The sequence below is a fragment of the Zonotrichia albicollis genome, chromosome 6 (assembly GCF_047830755.1).
Source record: "Zonotrichia albicollis isolate bZonAlb1 chromosome 6, bZonAlb1.hap1, whole genome shotgun sequence".
In the NCBI taxonomy this organism is placed as follows: domain Eukaryota; kingdom Metazoa; phylum Chordata; class Aves; order Passeriformes; family Passerellidae; genus Zonotrichia; species Zonotrichia albicollis.
The window spans coordinates 16,897,111-16,918,221 of NC_133824.1; the positions used below are offsets into that span (position 1 = coordinate 16,897,111).

Below are 21,111 nucleotides of genomic sequence, written 5' to 3' on the forward strand. Positions count from 1 at the left end.
CTAAGTCTGTCCTTCAGTGTACTTAAAGTGCCTTCCAGGTCTGTGTCTTCCTGATGTGCCCACTCCCCCTCTTGTCATCCATGTTGTTAATTCATCCAGTGAGCAGAACCATACTCAGAACAGATCTTCATGAAGCCATGCTCAATACATCCTTTATTTTGATAGTAAACCACTGAGGACTATTTGCTGAGCACAGTTTTTCAACTAATTTTTCATCTATCTAACGTTCATTTCTGCTAATTTATATTTTCCTACTTTACTCACAAGGATAGCTTTTGAAATGAAGCTTAAGCAGCTAATGGAAGTAAAGATACTCAACCTCTTCTGTTCCCTCTTTATCTACAAGACCTGTTGCCTTGCTACAACAAGAAATTAGATTGACTGAAAGGGATTGATCCTTGACAAATTCACACTGAAAACAATTGTCTCATTTTAGCCTTTGATATTTAGAGAAAACAAGGTAATTTATTCCAGAATTTTAATGGAAAAGGGAATTAAGCTGATTGGTCTATAATTACCCATCACCCTTTCCTTCACTTCTGTAAGAGCAATGCCTGTGATTTTCCTGTACTCCACTAGGTCCTGGAAGACAGCCACTACTGACTCTGAGACTGCTGTAGCCAAATTTCTAAGCACCTTCAATGAAGCTTGTTATGCCGAATAAATCTGAATGCACCTAACTCAATAACATTATCTCTCCCATACACTTTTCTTATTCTATGCCAAGATTTTACTTCTTTATCACTGTTATTAGTTTCTCTAATATTATCCTCTGTCAATAATTTTCTCTCCCTGTTGAGCAGAGATCCAATATTTTGCTTAGTCTTCCTCTTGCTACTAATGAATTTACAGAATGATTTCTTGTTTCCTTTGATTATCCTGCTACTTACAAACTTATTTTATGCTTGGTAGTTTTGATTATATTCCAGCTTGCCTCTGCTGTTCTTCTGGACTCACCTTTTGTACACCAAGCTATTTCTTATCTTCTGCACCCTTCCTTCACAGGTGTGAGGTCAATGGCAAATTTGTGAACTAACCAGGTTGTTTTAAATTTTTTCCCTGTTTTATGATATGACAGCCCCTCCTGGAGCAGAGGAGGATATGGGCTCAGAGAAATAAGGTTGGTGTATCATGACTTTGCTGTAGTGGAAAAAGAAGGTTAAGGGGTAGGTTGTAGGTTGACAATTAGGATTAGGAGATGCCAGAGGCAGGGAAATGCAGGAGAGCTCTTTTTCCCACAGTTGTACAGTTGTGGTAGCAGCAATTATTTTGAGCATTATTAAGTATCATAACCACAGCTCTAATGACATTTATGTGGAGGCAGTGAGGCTGCATCCTTGAATTCTGCAGTGAGGTGTTAGTCTGCTTCTCCAACCTGGAGATGGTTGGTGTGATCCTCAGCTCACTAACAGTGAGGGCAGGTTGAGGAGGGGTGGGAGACAACAGTGCTGTAAGGAGGCCCTGCACTGCAAGGTGCCCAGGGATAATGCCACGGCCATGGTGTGCCCCCACACTGGGGCCCTGTCACCTCTCACTGTGCCACCACTAAGCCCCCATGTACAACACCAAACCTTCCTCCAGCATCCCACCTCGACAAAACCAGTGGCTGAGTGCATGGGTAGAGGGCTTGGGGTCCACGTCAGTGCCCTGTCACATCCCCTTGCCAATGTTGCCCCATGCCCATGGTCTTCTGCAGAATCCTAGTGTCGGTGTCCTTGCCCCTTTATACTCCCCATTTTGCCTTGACAACAGGTGCTCCTCCTCCTGCTGCTGCCCTGGGCTCTGTGCAAACAGTTCCCCTCCCTGTGCTCCTTATTAACACCCCTCCTAACCGGCAGGAGCAGACACCACCAACAGCTCCTTTCCCCTCCAATCCCCTCCCCTTCCCTTCCATAATCTATCTAAATATTAAAATGAGTTTGTCCCTGATTTACATGCGTAAGAAGGGATGTAATAATGAGGACGTAGATTAGAAGATTTAGCACAATCGTTTGTGTAGATTGTGTCCCATCAAAGGGCAGCTCTGACAAGCCGAGATTAAGGAGCAAACAGCTGCCGCTGGAATTCAGTCCATTTGTTTGTTTGCTGTTTTCTCTCTTGACTCCAGCAAACAGTCTCATTAACATGCAAGTGATTTGCCCCTTAAGCCTTTTCCTGTTTATTATTGGGGGAGTTGCTGACGAGGGCTTTGTAGAGTCCCTGGCCCAGTTCTGAGAGATCGACATGCAAATCAAGATTAAAATGGGAAGCAATTAAAAACAAAGAAGGGGCCACAACACCTTGGTCCCCTCTTTCCTTTGAGGAATCTTAAAGTTAAGGCGCTGGGAAAAGGTGTGCAGTGAGGGGAAATGGAGCACTGTCCACCAGGCCTGTGTGGCCCTGGCAGGCCCCTCTTGGTTGTGGTGTTGAGCTCTCCCTTTCTCCTGCTCTCCTCCACTCCCTCTGCCTCCCCCTCCTCAAAATGTCTGTCTGCTAAACTCATTTGCAGCCTTTGCTTCAATGGCCTCGTTTGGCAGCACCTTCCATATGGTCCCTGCTCGCTGCCCACCACAGCCTTTGCAGTCCTGGACCCACTGCTGCCTTCATGTGCACAGCCCCTGGCCCAGGGCCATCTGTGCCCTCTGCCCCCTTAGCAGTGGTGTCCCCATCCAGCATCACGAACCTACCAACACTTGCAGCTTTTTCAGCATTCACAGTGGGTGAGGGACTGACACATGCAGGGATTGTGCAGCATCCATGCTCACAGGCATTGACAGTGATGCAAAGGGTCTCCTGAACACACACACAAGGGTCTCCTGAAGCCACCTGGGTTGTGAAAGCTAGCTCAGGTCACTGGAGCAACACTGGCAACAAACCAGCTCAGTGTGTCCTTCAGTAGCACCCAGACTCAGCTGGTGAGCGCTGCTGGTTGGAGCAGGGCAGTGACAGCGTGCTCACCTGCTGGCTCCCCAACTGCAGTGCACCCTGTCTACAGCTGTCTAGGGATGACAGCTGTGAGGAACAGCACACAGCATTTCTTGGGCTGAGAGAGAGAGACTGTCACATAAATCTCCTGCAAAGCAAGCAGCCCTTTCTCTTCATTTATCAGAGCCCTTGCTCTGTCCCTTGCAAGACAATTAAAAATATAATGAAGCCTAGAAACTTGCTCTGGGAAGCAGCCATGGTTATTCAGTGCGTGTCTACACAGACAAGCAGGGACAGATGTGGCTTGCTCTGCCTGGCAGCTGACTGTCTTGCCTGGCAGCATGGAGCTGTGTTGGAGCATCTCCACTGCCAGCCTCTTGTCTTGGTCACCCTCAAGGCTCCTGTCTTGGGCACAGCTGCTCCTAGACCCTGGGATTCCTGCCCAGGTACACAGCATGCTTCACCTTGTTAAGCAGACTTGCATGTGTTCATGTGTGCATATCCTCAGGATGAGGCTGTTCACCAGGTGTGACAATGAACAGTTCTGAAATTTGTGACTTTCCTTCATGCTTTTCTTAAATCCTGGTGTTGACAGGCTGCTGTGTACCTTTCTGTAAGGTGCAGGGCAAGCAGGAACTGAGAAAACGCAGCCTGCTCAAGGGTAGCCCAAAACCCTTGGCCTTGGGGAGTGGCTGCTGTTTTCAGTGGTCACCCAACTGTTACTGAACTTTGTTTCATGCATGGCCAGGAAGAGACTGCAACACTACAGATCTGTGACTGCAGATTGTGTTGTAATGAACACATGTAGGAGAATCACGATGTTTAAAGCACTTATGCATGCTGGAAGTACTTTCTAAACTGAGTCCTTTATAATCATGGAGTAGAGCTGCACAGAGGGATTGGTCAAGAAGATCTCACTCTCCATCTTGCCCCACTTAGCTGCTAAGTCCAGAGAAGCTCATGGCTTTTGTAGAAACGACTGTTTAGAGCTGCAGTGCCTTCCCCTCAAACTCCTCCTGTTGCTTGCCAAGGCAGTGCAATAAGGAACGACCAAACCAAAACATGGCCAGCCTCAGTGTTACGGCATTGCACAAAGTAAATGAGATGGTGACCATGATCCTTGCAAACAGTATTGTGTACAGACAGAATGACAGGCGAGTGATTGTGAATTCCCTGCTGTTGTTTCCAACTCATTGGTCAAAATAATTAATGAAATAGTTATAGCTTTTGCTTTTTCAAACTCAGAGAATGGCACAGCTTCACTGCTTACCCAGCTTTTTTTTGCTGTTTGTTATGACAGTGCCAAGGAAGAGAAGAGCATTTTCCCAGCTACCTGCAGGACAGCATAGTCTGATACAGCTGAGTGGCCAGTCAAGTTCAAACAGTGTCAGAGATAGACTGATAGATAGACTGATAGATAGATAGATAGATAGGAATAGATATCTTTTTCCAACTTGAACTTGAATAGCCGCTGGACTCCTCTGATCAACTCTGACCCTGCCCCTGTACCCCTCCTCTTCCTCTCCAAGAGGTGGCTCTGGGCTCCAGGTGTGCTCCTGTAAGAGGCGGCCATGTGCAGTCCCAGTCAAGCCCCTGCCTCCCTGTGGGGCAGCATTCAGCTGTGCAGTGCCTTGCACACTCACTCACCATGCAGTCCCTCCAGCAAGGAGGTTTCCAGGCAGCAGCAGCAGCACCCCAGCAGCAGTAACACTGCCTCTCTCAGCAGCATTTCTTTACCTGTAACAACTCAGCCCTTGTTGCAATGGATTTTCAATAGACCATTGAAAGTTGCTTCATCATTTTAGTCCTAACAGACTTCTACTGCCTGTTTCTCTGTTGTTTTGGGTTTTTTTCTTTAATTTCCACAAAGATAGAGTTTTGGTTTATAATGGGATAAGGATTCTGTGGCTTGGGCACTTAAAGTCATAAATCCCTGGGCCATTTTTGTTCAAACGCAGCACAGTCAAAGCAACCACTTCTTCCTTGGATAGAGAATGGTTCTGAAGATCTTCATACTCCCCAACGAAAAGTGTTATGAGTGATTAAAAAGGCTGCTAATAGTAGAATTGGGTAGTCAGGCTTGATGTAAATAATTTGAGTGCTCCAGCTCTAAATGGGAATGAGCAGGTGAAACCAGTGTGCAGCATGCTGGCAAATAAGCAGGGAACTGCTGGAGAGTGCTGTTTGCCTGCAGCTCATGTCACCATCCCTGACACCATCATGCAGTGCATCCCTTCCAGCCTGGTCCTCGTGAATGTGCTCATGGACCCCAAAGAGGAGAATCAGTGCTTCAGCCAAAGGAAGACACGTGATGGAGAAAGGGGTCTGGAAAAACAATGCTCACAAATGAGGGAAATGAGGATATTGGAGTTCCTGATTCCCAAATAAGAGAGGTTTTTCCCCAGAAGGATCTAGTGATTGCCCTGAGGTGGCAGGTGCAGGAGAAGCTCTGGAAAACAGTGGCCTTGACAAGGGGACAGAGGGCACACTGAGTCCCCCAGCGTCTCATGACTCTTGCAGTATGTGTGCAGAGGGGAGAGGGGTCCCTGCCCAAGCCTCCTGCTGCAGTAATAAGTGCTTGACTGAGACCAGGGCAGGCAGGGAATAAAAAGGGGCTTCCTGGGCCCGGCTGCAGTGTGTGCCACCGTGTGAGCTGGGGAGTCTCTGATCCCTCGGGGCCAGGCCAGCTGCCAGGATCCCACTCGTTCCCCAGCACGGCAACTCCGCAGCCTCTCTCACACCAGCCGATGACACCCTTTGCAGGGCAGGGCTGCTGCAGCCTCTCCTCTTGGGGCTTGTGTTCCAAATAGCTGCAGGCACAGGAATGCAAAGTTTTCTGTACACCTTCTTTTGGGAGTTCCAGGAAGCTTTTGTGACCTGCATAGACACTTAGCAGGGTCCAAGGGGAAGGTTGCACTGCCTAACTTGTCCCTATAATTGCCGGTGGTTTCATGCACCAACTTTGCCTGACCTGTGCTGGGCTGTTGTTTTTCCTCTCTGTCAGGAAAAAGAAACTTAAAATTATACTTGTGGACATAATGACTTTTTAATCAAAGCCACTCCCATGCAGGGAGCTTCTCCCTTCAGAGCTGAGATATTCAACTTGCCCTCCACTGCATCCTTCTTTTGACTATGATTATTGTTGCATTACTATTGCTATTATGTCATAAATTGACGTCTTGTGTTCCTGTTTGTTATCTGGGGATTCTGCTATAATCTTGACAATCGCTAATGCAGTGTAAATCCAGCACGCTGGGTGATAATCTGGCTACATAAAAAAGAAAAAAAGAGAAAACAACACACAAACAAATAAATTTTAAAAATAAAAACAAACAAAAACCCTCTCTAGGCATAATCAAAATCTTTCACTTTAATATTGAGTATAATACTTTTACGATGAAATTGCATTTTCCCCAGCTCTTCTCTGCAGCTCAGAAGGATACCATGCTCTGTTTGCCTCCAGATAAAGCGGGTGCTCACTGGGATTTAGCGGGCAGAGTGCAGGATTCGGCCCCGGCACGGTGGAGAGCAGTTTGCGTCCTGAGCTCCAGTGACATCCAAGAGCTGGCAGGAGCCCTGCTCCTTCTCTGGCCTCGGCGGGGAATGCCTCCCCGTCGCCAAACAGAGCTCTGGAGGATGGATGGGGTGCTTTCTTGGATTGTGTTAATTCCACACAAAAAGTAATTCATAGGACTCATTTTTATAGGTAGCAATTATTACCTGTTGAAACCCGGTTTTCCACCCAGATGTATCTCCACGCCGTTAAGCTGGTGCGCTCAGAACCGAGGAGGGCCGGGTCAGGAAACGGGCCGTGTGTTTCAGTCCCTTTCTCAGAGAGACATGAGGGGGGTACGAGCGCAGAAAGCACGGCAAGCCGGGGAGAGAAGATGCGGAGGGCGAGGTGGTGCATTGAGGCTTGATGGTGCGGATATTTCTCAAGAGCAAACGCCCCCCCTCTAGGCCCAGGGCACGGCTCTTTGCAGGCCCGGGCCCCCAGGCAGCGCCGGGGCCGCCCCAGGCCGGCACGGCGGGAGCGCCGCTGCCCCTGGGCCCGGCGGGGCCCCGGCCGCGCTGCCCCATCGCGGCAGGCCGGGGTCCCGGGGGCCGGGGCGGGGGTCCCGGGGACCGGGGCGCCCGCGAGCGGGGCGGGCGCCCGGGTGTCGGTGGCGCGGCGTCCGGGAATGCGCCGCTGATCCTAAACAAGTTTGCCAGCCATGCTTTTCTCATGGCTCCCGCACAATGGCCCGTTTTCTGCCCACCTGCCGATTATGCTTAATTAGGCGAGGAGTTGATTAATTTGAGGTAATTGACAGCTAATTACAGGCCTGAGGGCTCATTAACTTGACGTCCTGTCTGAGGGAATCAGCTGGAGGGGGTCAGGTGATGTGCAGCCCCGCTCTGTGCCCGCTTGCTGCCCGCTCACCTGGCGGCCCGGGCTGGGACAGGGAGCCTGCCCGGCGGGACAGGGGACGCCGGGGCCGCGGCCACAGAGCGCCGGGAGCAGCACCAGCCCCAGAGGGAACGCAGCAGGAGGGATGCTGCAGGGCAGCAGGGCTCCCTGCGGTGATAAAGCAGGAGGAGTTTGGAGGTTGGTGATGGCCTGGGGGCTCGAGGACAAGAAGGCGAGCATGCAGGCAGAAGAGGAGAGAGATGTGCATGGGATGAAGGCTACCAAGGCTGCAGATCCCTGTAGGCTGGGCCAGCAGTCCCGCGCCATGCCCATGGCCCCAGCAGGGTGTCCGGGGTGATGGAGGGATGCCACAGGTCCATCACTCCAACAGGAGTCCACAGCAGCTGCTGGCAGGCTGAAAGCACTTGTGCTTGCTCTACTGCAAGATATTATTAGTCACTTCATGTTTACATCATACAACTGCTGATTGAAATGGAATATCTTTTTTCAGTTTTCTTTTCTCAGTTGCTCTTTACTGCATGCAAATCACAGGACAGCAAGAGAACTCTCTACCTAACAGCCTATTGATCTCCCTCACGGAGAACTCAGGCATGTCCTCTGGATTTACAAATGTATCCGTATCTCACCTTCCTAGAACTGGCGGAATTCCTGCATGGAGAGAGGCTAATTGACACAACCAAGGTTACTTTGAAAATCTAAACTGGATCCAGCTTTTTGAGCCTTACGCCCTGGGCTTTGACCACAAAACCATCCTCATTTTTGACAAGCACAAGGCTGGTTACCTGAAGATGACTGCCAGAGGTCTGGCCTTATGGCTACTCTTCTCCTGGGGGACTGGCAGCTCACAGATCTGGGATGTTCCTGGCAATGCTGAGGAGAGGGGCAGAGGATGCCTTTTAAAAAAGTTACTGTCTAATTATGTCAGAGAGGACGTGGCTGGAGAAATGTACTTGAAAGGTCACAAAGGTTTGTGATGGCTTCTTGTTGCTGTGGGAGGGCTCACCACCCTCAGACTCCATCTCATCCTCAGGAAGTCTTGCCCCAGACATGATGGATGCAATGCCTGGTCAGTAAGCTTGGATCAGGGTTCAGTGGTAAGCCAATACAAAAAGTGGCTGAGAGGAGGAATGAGAAGTAAGCCATGCTGGTGAGCAGAATGACTACAGGGCACAGTAACAGCTGGACTGTAGGGCAGACACAGGCTTCATTCTTACCAAGTGTTTTGCATTGCTATGGGCAATGAAGGCTTGGATAACAGAAATCGAAAAAATGGATCTCCTGGCAAAATTGCAGAAAAAAAGCTCTTCTGTGAGCATATGGAAGTCTGGTGAAGAATCTAAAAAATCATCATAAATCACAGTTTGACCTGACCACTGGGGCTCTTCAGCCACAGGAAGCTGCATTACAACTGAAGCCTTCTCAGACACTTCCTTTCGCACACTGGCATCATTCCTCTGCCTTATTTTAGCTTTATTTCTGCCTCTGGATCCTCTGAAAGTGCTATGCCATCCTCTCATTCTTGGTGTGATCAGAGAGGATGAAAAATATAGGTGTGTCATTTGCATATTGCTGACAGTGGCTTTTAGAAACCTGACTAAACAACTTGCTTTCATATTCTGTTGTTACATTCCACAGCTAACTTGTACACTGCCCCTCTTGCTTGAATTTCATGGAGTTGGGTAAAGCTGACTGGTCTCTATGGCAATTATTATTTAATACCCTTCTCCCATTTGTTGTTCCTTCTCTCTACCCTAAACACACCCGGCCTGGGTGATGATTCATGGTACAGAGGCCAAATGGACCCATGTGACAAATAAATTTTGCTCACTTGCTTAGAATCTTTCCCGTGCCTGTCTCTTTCAGGAGAAGGTGTCCATAATTTAAGTTGCATTTGAGAGGAGATCACCCCAACAACTTTTATAGTGGCATTTATCATTTAGAACCTGGGAGAGGAGTTATTTGAAGGAGCCCAGACTGGTTGTTTCCTCTTTTTCTCTCTAAATCCATTGTTGAAATTGGCTAAACCATGGCCATTTCTCATCCTGACTCTTACAAGGCTGTTGCCTTGTAGTGTAAATATAAAGACTGTACATTGGTGCAGTAATATTAAACATTATGCACAGTGCAGTAATATTAAGCATTATGCATAGTACTGGGTTACCTCTCACAAATTTCTTCCTCTTTTCCCTGTTGACACAGATTCATCAACAGTGATGAAAGAATCTCATAGGCAAGGATACATTTAACCATATACATTTTCTATGAGCTTGTGTAATGTTATCAGCTTACAGATGGAGTGCTAGGACAGAGGTAGATTAGGTGGTTACCCCCATTGAACAGGATGTCTGAGGTAGATCCAGATAGGAAAAGTGCATTCTGCATGTTTTAACTCACTGAACCTTTAGAGCTCTCTCTTGCTGTAGAAAGCCTCACCCACCAAATGCCACACTGTCATGCTGAGTTTCTTCCAGAAGAAGGAATGCTTCATAGGGTCCATGACTCTTCTGAGGTCTAAGCTTTAAGAAAACTTCCTTTTTGTTACTGAATGTTTGCCTAAATTGCCAAGAAGTATCTGGAAGCCACAAGTCCCACTCACCATCCCTGGAAGTGTTCCAAAAGCATGTAGATGTGCTTAGGGATATGGTGGTAGACCTGTCAGAGTTACCTTTAGGGTTGGATTCAATCTTAGAGGTCTTTTCCAGCTTTCATGATTCTGTGGTGACTGAGTCAGGAGCTCCTTCTGTCTGTACAGAAATTGCTGAGTCCAGTCTTAGGGGGTTAGTTCTACTAGCAGGAAGTTTTACAAGATATGATCTTTGGGAGGGAGTGGTGAGTAGCCTCACTAGGATTGTCATGCTGATGTAAGAATCAGTATAGCATAGGATCATCTATTTGAGAGGTGTTTCCTCAGAGAAATCTATCCTATAACAGTATGTGGTGACTTAGGCTGATGTCATTTCAGCCAGGGATACTGGCTGTTCGTATATAGCAAGCTACTGGTATTTAAATACAGGTCACTTCAACATCCAGAATTCAATTACATTTAGGGAAATTCCTTTCTGTACTAAGTCTGTGGGTGCTGGAGAAAAAGAAAATTGGCAGTGTGTAATACCAGTAGTTTGTTTTACAAGTGTAAAAGTGCAAGTAATCCCTACACAAACTGGACATAAGCTTTCTAAGTCAGTTAGCAGAATGGAAACTATTGCTTTGATCAACGACAGGGTAACCCGTTGGAATTTAATTTACTTTTAATCTCAGAAGTTTTGGCTTTGGAATTATCTTGGTTTTGGGAATCCAAAATAGGGGAGGAAGTGTCAGCAAATTGTTTGTCCGAGGGAAGACTACCATATTGGAAAGCCATCTGGACTTTCAGCAGGTTGGAGTCTTTTAGAAGATGATTACTTGAGCAGTAGCAAGAATGCTGACACCTGGGCCAGCACAAGATGCTGAAGCTGTCATTTGTGTACTGGATGAGAACTGTGCTCAGATGGCAACACAGCTTGTTCCTTCTGTGATAGCCTTCCTGTTGCTTTCAAAAGAGGGACACAGCTCGGGCCATTTCAGGGAGGAAGAGCATTAGATGTAAAACACTAAGATTTTCTTCACTACATCTCTTCTTCTTGGAGCTGGCAGATACAAGCAGTTTCCAGCACTACCAGCATCCCTGCAGCACATGTGCAGCCAGAAAGGCCTATCTCATAACTGCACTTGCAGCTGAAGCTGTGTCTGAACCTGTCCCCACCACCATCTGTAATCAGTGACTTCTAAAAGAGCAACCTGCTGATTCTCCAGTGTCTCCATTTAATTTGGGTACCTCTGCAGCAAGAGATAATACAACAGGCTGAGAGGGCTGCTCTGAACCTGAGGAGTAGGAATGGCTGGAGGGAGAGCTTCTTAGCCCTGATTTTTCTAAAACATTTCCAGCTTTTTTTCATACCTAAGAATTTCTTCTATAACATATGGAGGGCATGGCCACCAAAAATAAACTCTATTGAGTCTGGCTCCAGAAACGATTTTTTTCCACATACACAGAGCCTGTGCGAAGTAGCTCAAAATTATGATACAAACAACAGAAGCTTGGTGAAATGTTGCTTTAAAATCCATGTCATAGCTACTATGTATATGCCCGTGCTTGTACATCTGTATATTGGCACCTTCTCTGCAAGGCTGGATGACAACTCTCCCAAAGCAATTAGAAGGCTGAATTTTAGGTCAAGATCTTGCTAAACAATTTCAGAAACAAAGAAATATCCATAGCCCATATTTACACCAAGCAGGCCTACCTCCAGTTCTGAAGTTCAAAGAAAGTTGTTTTTCTGGTGCTCCCTATGTGAGTGACATAGCTCTCAATCACCAGAAAACCAGCTTGTGTTTTAAGTTTAAATGAGACCTCAGCAGCAAAGTTCTACAGTTCCTACCCAAATGCAGTACATGATGCACAATTTTCTGATCCACATTTGTAACTTCATGTGCCTGAGAAGCCAGTTAGCAGAAGAGTGTACACAGGTGCACAGACTTTTTATATAATTTCAAACATCTTTCACCTTAAAGAGCTGATAAGTAACTATTCTCTATCAGTATCTGGGTTTCAGAAGAGAAGATGCCTGATCAACTGCATTGCTCAGGAGTAAGAGGGTTATTGTAATGATCTTGTTTGCAAGAAAAATAAGAACATTAATTTCACTTTAGGTTAGCAGAAGGAATAGAAATTGTGAAAGTTATCACTAGCCTAAATGTATTTTTATTTCGCTGGTGAATAAATGTTGAATGCCTGACCTTTGTGCTAGTGTTGTTCCCATTATTTCTGTAGGAATTTTATATTCAATTTTCCATTAAATGTTGGAATTTTCGAAGATATTTGACCAACCCAAATAAAAACAGACCACCTTACGTGTCCTCCATTTTAACATGTTGAGGTGAGAGAACCAAAAGCCATCAGTTTCCATGCTGTAGAAAATAAAGAATATTTTTGAACATTTAGCTTACATGACACTATGTTCATGCACAGCAGTGCTGATCTGTTGCAAACTTGTTTGAATTAAACTGAAGACACAGGGGTGATCTTATATCTAATTTGTCTGAAGATGCTGCAAGGCAGTGTGAACCACAAGGATGAAAGAGGAGGAACCCTATCTCTTTTTAGATCAGCAATTCTCCAGGAGTATTCGTCTCCTGGAGTGCCCCAGAGCTGTTGGTCATCTTGAAAAGAATAAGAGACCAAGTGAGTTCTTCCTTTCTAGAATGCATCTCTCTGTACCTCCAAGTAAGGACCAGAAGTCCAGAGTGAGGAGGGCACTTTGGCAAACCTGGGACTGGCATGGGGGTATCGGATGAGCTGCCCTCCAACAGCACCAGTCAGGCACAAGCAGCAAAAGGTTTGGCCCTGACTTCTGACTAAGGCACTGACAGTAACTCCTGCAGGTCTGGAGAAGTGATGCAGGGAAGAGCACAAGGACAGCTGATTCTGAGCACCTATCCATACCTTCTCCCAAATAAAGGTATTTTGAAGTTGTGTAAGTGCTAGACATGAAAAGACATCAGATACTCAGCCCTTGAAAGTACAGACTGTTTACTTGGTATAGCTCCAAGCTGGGATTTATGACCAGTGTGGTAGGACAGCTTCTCAGAATTTATAGGGGCTGACTATTGAGGCATTATTTTGATGACCAGTCTTCAATCCAGTGCTGAGACAAAATTCATTTACTGTTCTGATAATAAGGTGTTCTTTTTGTTAGCTTCCCTCAATAATACTTATAGCTTACATATGTATACAAATATGGATGTAGCTTATTTGGATGCTATTTTTATTTCATCTTAGTTGAGGCTTTTATGAATATTATAATAAAATCATGTACAAATGCCCTCCTGATACTTCTTCAGTAGGCAATAACAATTGACCAGAATGAATATTATCAGGCAAAAAGCCCGACTGGATTCACTTAAGAAGTCAATGATTTCCACATATTTGTTTCACTGACAGCACATTTGGCTCATCAGCCATATAACACCCTGCCTATACACTCAAGTGTTCAGGTCAAAAGAAACATCTCTCCACTTGCTGCAAGGAAAATGACAAATGTTACCTTTTGTCATGGACAATAATTTTGTTAAATTACAAAAACTAGGACGCTGCTTAGGGAAAAGGAATTGTACTTTTGATCATTAAAACAAAACAAAAAATAAGCAAATGTGGAGTTCCTAGGAATATCTATGGCTAGTAAAATAAGATAAATTTTAAAAATGGCAAAAAAATTGCTAGCCACCCAGAGATAAGAAAACAACCATTTGTACTAGGGATTTCTAAAGACTAAATTGTGCTGGAGAAACCTGATTGCTTTTTAAAATAGAATTACAAAATTAGTGGATGATGGGAACACAATGGATTTGATACATTTAGAATTTAGTAAAGATTTGATACATAAATCCTACTCAAAATTAATGCAAATGGGTTTGGCTACACTACTAGATGGAATGAAAAATTGGCTGGAGACCCACAAATAAAGGATAATGATGCATTAAAAGGTATTGTGCTAGAGGGAGAGATCTCCCTCCCCGAGATCAGCAGTCAGCTCTGTCCTATTTAACACCTCTTGACATGACACCTTCTGCCTGAAAATCAGGAAATTTTGTTAAGAGACTGAAATATGGAAGGACATGAAGGATAGAGCAGCTGAAAATAAAATGGCATGGCAGTAAAAATACAAGTATTGTCCAAACCACAGTATACAGTCACAAGGAGGTCCCTAGAAAACACCAGATGAGAATAACTGCAGCAGGAACCTATGAGATAGGAATTAGCTGCGTAGCACAGCAGAAAAACAGCTAAAGTGTTTGAGTAACAGAGCTGCAATTCACCCCAGTATGGAAAAACCAGAAGGCTTTTGCAGTATCTTGTCCCACATATGCTTTCAGTGAAGTCCCAGGCAGGTTTTGATGGTGTAGCTGGTAGGGCAGCTCCTGGAATCTGTTGTCTGATGCTGGAGACAAAACTGCTGTAAGAGATTTTTCTCCCCAGAAACAACCAGTGTGGATACAGTGAAGTCAGCCTGATTTGGGAGGAGGGCTTTAAACAGATCTTTGTTTATTTTTTAGAAATTGTAAAACCAGGGAAGGAAATGGCAGTAAAGCAAATTAAATGCATTAACAGCAGACATAAATCCCCATTTTCCTAATGTTTTCCTGTTCTCTATCACTCACTCTGTCCATTTGCAATTTCAGCTATTAATCATCTAATCTTAGCATCCATCCACAGGTGTACATGGGTGTCCCAATGACTTTTGAACCTGTAAGCTAATTTCAGACAACTTTCCAGGTAGAGAATGCATTTCTGTACATTTCTGTACATTTTTTTACATTAATTGGCTAAGAAAGCAATCCAGTGACTGCCTTTGCTGAAGTGTGAGCATGCCTCCTGTAAGGCACCAGAGAATCCACACATGATGCAGTCTTGAGAGACACATCCACAAGGAAAACCACACTTCCTTGGCTGGTGCAACTGCTCATGAAACTTCTGTTTTTCTCTGACCTCCTTCTTGCTGAAAACAACCATCTCTTCCTATTTTCTTCCGTTGTGTTTTGATTTTTTCACTATTCTTCTTCTTATACTGCATTTATAGCAGTCTGCCTCCTTCATTCCTTTGCATTTGCTCCAACCTCCTGCCCACGCCTTGCTGTCTTTCAAAATGTACTTTTTTACCTGTCTTGGTCTCCTGTCCTCTAAGTCCCTAATTCTTCTCACTTGCTTGTATTTTTCTTTCAGTCTTCCATATCACTTTATTTCCACAGTTCTCTCCCACCAAAAAAACCTTGCTAATAAATATTTTGATACTTGCTAGTAAAATTCCTGTAAGCCTTACCCAGATGCATACACAAATGGGGTACACTAATATCTATTGTAGCAAATTCCTCCCTCTCCAAATTATTGAAGTGAATGAGAAAAATTATCTCTCTTTTGTTAGAGAAAATAGTTTTATCTCCCTAGAGAGCTGCAGTGATAATCTTAATAATGTTCTGTGTGAAGGCAGGATCAGATCCACAGATCATCAGAGCAATAGCAAGATTTTCAACATGGTAAAATTGGGAAATTTACATTTTTCCTGCCTTGATTTGTCAGCAAACATTTGGACTAATCAAGTATAGAATTACATGAAATCTGCAAAGTAGCACTTACACCCTCTGTGCCCAAGTGTAAAAGGCTCAGCAAAGTCAGAGTAAGTGTTCTACATCAGTGAAGATGTTATGATTATTTGTAGGGTCTCTATAATAATGCTCATGGCTTTCTCCTAAATATGTGGGTACACCATGCACACTGTGGCAGTTAACAGTGCTGTGAGAAACCTTCATTTCTATTTTTAAATTCTCAAATCTTTAATACTGCATAAAGTCACTCAAAATTAAATTCATAGAATAGTTCTTACAGGTCTTGAAAAAAACCACTAAAATGTCTGGTATTGCACTGTAATTTATTGTTATTTAAATTTCTTATTCCTGTTGGTTGCTTAGGCATTTGCATTTTTTTAATTTATTTACTTTAAAACTCACATCTATTTAATGAAACAACAAAGCCGATGGGAAGCAGTGGAAGGGCCACTCAACTGTGGCTAAGAAGTTACAGGGTTTAAAATGTGCTGGATAACCTCTAACAAGACTCTTTACATCCTGACATCTCCTTTTCTTTTCCCATCCTTTTACTGTTTCATCTTCTTATAACCTCTCGAGGACAGAAACATTCACCTAATGATGTGTTTCCATGATGCACAGCACCATAGAGTTTTGACACTTGCTGAGGTCACCATGAATTGAAGGACTTTGGTGGTGCACTTGAGAACTCAAACTGCTGAAGAGATGTCCTGCAAGCACCACCTGGCCAGTGAGGGTTACATGAATGCCATGAGGTCTCGGTGAAGGCCACAAGAAGCCATTGCACCCTTTCCCTCCAGCTGCATATTTTCACCTCTCTTCACAATGTTCTCGAGTACTGCTAATCTGTATGATGGATGTTCTTTATCAGAATGCCATCCTCACGAGGACATAAAACCAACAACTTTTTTATGGTCAGTGGATTCTTATTTGCATTTGGAAGTCAGAAATTTGACATGATATTATCCATACAGCAAGATGGCAGGCCAGTCAGATAGAGATGTTACAAGCAGGGATATGGATATCAATAGTTCCTTGGGCAAAGCAACAGAGATAAATTGGCAAAACCAGCAGTGTGTCTTTTCTCCTGGTGTCTGCCAGTAAAGCCCAATCTCTTGAGGAAGGCATGACATGGGAAGTGTCACAACCTTTACACAAGGAGGCCACTCGACTCCTGAGCTTCCAGAGCACAAAAATCGAGATGGGTGTGATGGTCTTAATTTTCTGCCAGTGACCTGTGACTCCCCCTTAGACCAAGACTGAAGTGGCCACATGGTGTAACAGGCAGTTGTTTTTCCTTTTCAGAAACTGTTCTGCTGTGACACTGAAGAGCAGTGCAGACGTGGGTTTCACTGAGCATCCAGGAGAGAGCCTCAGCTCAGGTAGAGTGCTTGTGCTCAGACCTTTGCCTCTTTCTATTCATGAGGCAGCATAAAAGCTGCCAGCTCACTGCGGTAAGGCAGGAGCAATAAAGCTTTTCTCCTTTCCTCTCTGTGTTTTAGTAAGAGGATTATACATCTCCTCCTTCTAGAATAAACCTCTTTGCAGAGAAGATACTTCTCAAGCCCTCTTTGGAGATCAGGCTTCTAAGATCAAGACTCCTAAGATTCAAGCCATCACAGCAGCCAGCAGGAAATGAACCCCAGTTAAAAGGGAAAGGCTTTTACAGCTCTGCAGGACTACAGGGCTTGGGCACATGGAACATGCTGCTATGGCAAAAGGATCCTTGTTTGGTCCACAGCTATTGGAGAGAGAATTTAAAAAAAATGAGGCACAAGGCAGAGATCAAGCTCTATCCAAGATGACAGGAGACTGTTGCTGGAGACTTGGAAGGACACAAACCCTCCTGCTGCAACTGCTTCACCACCAGGGAAAAATAAACTATGAAACTAAAGAGGGAACCTCTTGCAACTTTAACCCTTGATAAAGGATGTCTGAAAACAGTACCCAAACATGCCTGAGTGCATGCAATGAATGCGTTGTTAAAAGAGAGAAAGAAAATCAAAACATTTAAGACATGGTTGTATGTTTTACCACATTTAGCCTAAGGATACAAAGGACCTTTAGAATGATCATAACATCCAAATCAGACTTAATCACTAATACATGCCCATAACTTTGGAAACATCAACCAGCAATTAACTTTGCAAGTTACTCTGTTTACAAAACACCTATGTATTAAAATGAAAGTCTGTGTGATGAGTTAATAAAACTACTTACTTTTGTTGAGCCTCCTCAGCACACTCTATTCTTCCCTTCCCTTCTGAGGCCATCTCAGCTGCTGTGACACTACAGACCTGCTCTGGCTCCTGCTTTGTCCTCTGTCTCTCTCTACTCTCTCTGTAGTAAGTCACTATCTACTGCCACTCTCTTTACTCTCACTGTATTAAATTCAGGCTAATGACACAAAAGCACACATTTTGGTTTTAGCATTTTCTATGGCTCCTTTCGTCATCATCTTCACCTACATTAACTTTTGTGCATCATTTCAATGTTGCCTAAATGGCTTTTGGAGCAGAACAATCATCCTGATATGTATGTACATCTTGCTTTTCACCTCAGACCAGAAGCATCCCATCTTCAACACGGAGAGGGATAGTCTGATTCACCTCCATGTCACCTCTCATCATTCTAACTTTCCCCTTCCTGGCCATATCGAGAGCTGTGATGATTGTAACAACTCTCAGGAGATTTCTTTCTTGATGGCACCTGGAAGTCCTGGCAATTCCTCAGCTCTCTCCTTGCTACCCACTTTCCAGGGGCAGAAGCTGACGCATTGTGCTCTATGTGAAGGGTAACTGGGGAGAGGGGACTGCTGGAGCTTCACCTGCTGCTATTGCAGCACCACGTCCTTTCCACCTCTCTGATGGCCATTTTACTGGTTCTGCACTTTTGGATGGCTGATGGATGCATCATACATAAGCCCCTTTCTGCTCATACACACAGCGTTTGCCTGGCTTGCCCAGTGAGATGGTTGGTTTTGGGAGCACCAGGTGCAGCTGCTGGGACTGCTGGTTGGAGAAACATTTGCCTCCTGAGCCCGTTAATTAGCACAGTAACGGTAACTGTGCTCCATTAGCCAACCCATGTGGTCAAGTCCCCTCTCCGTCCACCAACCTTGCCCTTAATGAGAGCTGGAAGAGGGACACTCACAAAACACTGCCTCAGAATAATATTCGGCTTTGTGCACGCCGGTAACGAGAGCTGACAGGATCACTACGTCCATTTCTCTTCTAATTAGCACACTTCCAGCTCGGCCTGAGCCAGCAGCCAGAGAAAAGCGATCGGACAACCGTACCGAATCACAAACACAAAGAGGCCCATTCCCCGTAATTAGGTGAGACAATCCCTCAGTCTTTTCTCGGCTGGAGCTTGCCGGTAAGACTCTCGCTGTTTTGGTAAGTCCCAGCAACACAAGTTACACGTCTCCCCAGGACACTAATAAGCCCCTAATTGTCTTCCGCTTCACACGGCTCGTACCATAGGTCTGACTTGGGGGAATTCTTCTAACGAGCGGCAGCCAGCGCTCCCTGCGCCGCAGACGGACAGGGAGCCGCCTCCCGGGCACCGGCAGGAGAAGGGGGACGGCGAGAAACAGCCAGAAAAGCATCCAGGCGCTGGGGCCCAGCTACGTGGCACGGGGCCAGCAGCTGGGCATCAGCCACGGTGCTGGGGACATGGGCCTTCTCCATCCTTTCTCCATATCCAATGTCCACCTGCATGGCGGAAACCTGAATTGAACTCTCTAGACTGTCCTATCCTCTGTCATCTCCAGGGGTACACAGGTACCATTGCACTTCCATGCAGAAATGCACCATCAAACCCAAACGTCTGACTGCAAAGATTTGCCTCAAGTCTGCACTGAGGCTTGCTGCGAGCTGCCCTTAGAGAAATGCTGCAGCTGGCGTGGGCTCTTCTCCAGTGAGGGAGGCCATGCCATGGGTCTGCCCCAGAGCTCATGCTGGGAAGGAGCATGTGAGTAAACAAGATCCTCTCAGCTCTCATGTAAAGGAACATGTGCTGGGTCTCACAGGACAGGTTTCTAAAGATTCTAACAAAATTATTAAAAGCATGAGTTGGGAGGTGGGTAGGAGACCCCAGCTCAAGCGCTCTTATTAAAACAAGGCAAAGACAGACATATAGTCCCTCTAATTTTCAACCTGACACTTTCTTCAGAAACTGTCAGCATCCAAATATTTTTCAGCAAAAACATTTTCCCTAATTTTTGATTACAAGCTCATATTGAGCAAAATATCACAGCTGATCCTGTAAGGATACTCACAGCTTGCAGATCCACTTGCCTCCTGTGCAGCTGATTACAAACTGATCCCTTCTGCAAATCAGGGCTCACCCTGATTCCTCCCACAACGAGCCTCAGCAGATGCAATTTGTTCTATTTTCACATGTGCTATTTGGGTTCAGTGTGCAAAGCTGAGGGAAAACCTAAGACAGGGTGACAAGCTGATCCATGCAGAGTACAAGAGAATGACAGGTGCCATTGCTTTCTCTGAAAGGCAATTTGGAATAATCAATATACATATATATGTGTATATATATATGTATATATATATATATATATATAAAAATAAATTAACTACAACTAAAAAGTTACTGTACTATAGAGAGAGGAAACAAACTGAAGGCCACAAAACCAGGCAGCCTGAGCACCTGTGCCCATTTGGGTTGCTCTGCTGGTCTCATCCCTCATTCTCATGTAGCTGCTGAGCTCTCTTCCTGCCTTTTCATACATAGCCTCCTGCATTTTGGGCTATCGTGGTAAGAGGAAGATGGCAAATTTCTGCTGCTTCAAATTTAGCTTAAAATTCTGTGATCATGAAGAAAACAGAGCCTGTTATTTTTGAGAGGGAAATCCTCCCTGTGTCTGCAAGTGCAAAATTTAATTACCCTATATTATTACGCCTACTCATCAGCTATGGGCCACAGAGCCAGCCTTTCAAGTGATACAGAACCAAGTCAAGTACTTTGTCCTCACAGAGATCTGGTCAATAAATAAGGTGCAAGGTCATTCTTATTACCCATTTTTTCTACTAGCAATTAAGTAAAGGCTTTCAAGCTCAGCCCTCTTCCTCTTTTCTGTTCCTTACTGAGGTGTCTATAACAGAGACAGGCAGGGAGCATTCCGGCTTCACTGGTCACTGATCTGTATTATAGGAATCAGCAGGCAGGGCAGAGGTCAACCACACAAACCCAACAAGAAAACGCCTATTCTGTACACTCATCAGCTGCCTGGAGTCAGTCATCCTCCTCAAAGAGACACGTTGGAAAAGGTCAAGTCTAAAAACCAGCACTTTCAGTGGATGATGAAGTCAAGATGCAAAGGGATGCTGCCATGCTGAAAATCTAGCAAAATCTAAATAAAACTGGCATTGTTGCACATATTCTATGCAGAATATGGACTACATTCTATAACTGGATCAGTCTGGATCTCTGGCCACTTAACCTTTTAACTATCTTTATGTGGACTTTGTGACTGGCCACAATGATTTGAGCTCAGAATATTGCATTTCACATCCTCCTGAGAGAAACTCAAAGCACTGGTGTAAAGATTGGCTTGCAGAAATAACGTGTTTCTAGAATAGGTTTGATTCCAAGAAGCACAGCATTATGTAAAAAAGGATCCAGTCTTTTTCATTTCC

At 45.0% G+C, this 21,111-nt stretch overlaps 1 long non-coding RNA gene across 1 annotated transcript in view; it reads left to right on the forward strand.

The window, feature by feature from the left end:
* LOC141729341 (uncharacterized) overlaps window positions 1-18,455 on the forward strand; it is a 30,745-nt gene extending 12,290 nt beyond the window's left edge. The window contains exons 2-3 of the long non-coding RNA XR_012580732.1: window positions 16,760-16,836; window positions 16,957-18,455. This is a non-coding gene — a long non-coding RNA (uncharacterized LOC141729341). The remainder of the gene's footprint in view (window positions 1-16,759; window positions 16,837-16,956) is intronic.
* Window positions 18,456-21,111: the final 2,656 nt, after the last annotated feature.